This window comes from Brassica oleracea, chromosome C7 (genome assembly GCF_000695525.1).
Source record: "Brassica oleracea var. oleracea cultivar TO1000 chromosome C7, BOL, whole genome shotgun sequence".
In the NCBI taxonomy this organism is placed as follows: Eukaryota; Viridiplantae; Streptophyta; class Magnoliopsida; order Brassicales; family Brassicaceae; genus Brassica; species Brassica oleracea.
Genome location: NC_027754.1, coordinates 41,775,023 through 41,776,328, shown reverse-complemented (window position 1 = coordinate 41,776,328; position 1,306 = coordinate 41,775,023).

The following is a 1,306-nucleotide window of genomic DNA, read 5'->3' as shown; positions in this document are numbered from 1 at the left end:
TACTAAACCTAAAAGAGGTTAGTAGACTGATACAGAATGTATCTGTAGGCATCCGGTCCTCCGACTAAAGACGTCCAGCCCTTGAGCTAAAAGGCATCCGATTTTCAGATAAAGGCGTCCGGCCCCTTCTGCTAAAGGCGTCCGGCTCTTATCCTTTGATCACGGGCTAGTAGAAAAGATCAACCATCAGGTTGCAATCCGACAATCAGATCCCCTAAGGATCCGACATAGCATAATAGTTTTCTGCTGCTGTATGACCAACTCCCACAAAGATTTGTCGTGAGGACAAAGAAGAGATGTTTAATCTATCCTTTCCTGTCGGATATAAAGTATAATAGTCCATAAGCTCGTGAAAGCCGAGATTCATGACCTAATAATATATACTTAGCGTGTGATATGATCCACAGCAACTAAGGTCATGAGACGCCATCATTAAGATAGGAATGCAAAGAATAATGAATATGGCATTACCTAAGGCAAAGAAATCGATGTCCACATCCATGAGAGTGTTCGGCCGCAGAGCCATAATAAGAGATTATAAACTCACAGCAATGATCATTGATCTTGAACACTCATGAGACAAGTAGTGGACACGTATGGACGAGGTCTATGACCCGAACATAGATCGACCAGATTGATACATGGTCGATGGTAATTATAATGGCCAAAGTAAAGAGCAGTTGATAGTAGACAATCACGCCTAGAGCATGGACACATGCAAACACGATTTGCAAAGACCCAATAGTGATCTCCGAGGACAATATGGTTCATATTGTTTAGCACACATGCTTTACCGAGACACTTAATGTCAAGAGACATGAGAAACGACCTAAGAAGTCGAAGTGGTCTAGTTACGGCTTAGTAATGAAACTAGCTGATTACTCCCATCCTATATATACAGGAAACATTACGCATCAGATGCGTATAATGTAGAACCTACACTGAGGTTCACATCAGGGGGAGTAGTGCGTGTTGTACTCTTTTTCCTTCATCATGGTTTTGTCCCACTGGGTTTTCCTGATAAGGTTTTAATGAGGCAACATGAAGCGTACTACAAATCATGTATGGTTATGGCATCCAAGGGGAGTGTTATAAATCCAATGGTGAATGTCCATAACCAAGACCGGCCCAATACATAGAAGATAGAGAAATGGCCGAAACCCTAGAGAGAGGAGAGAGAGAGAGCCGACTTCAGGAGAAAAGGAAACCCTATTTTCTTTTCTTTATAAGTTTATGTTTTAATAGTTTTCCTAAATCTAGATGGATTAAGATATGTACTCTTTCCATTTATCTTTATCTTGTAATC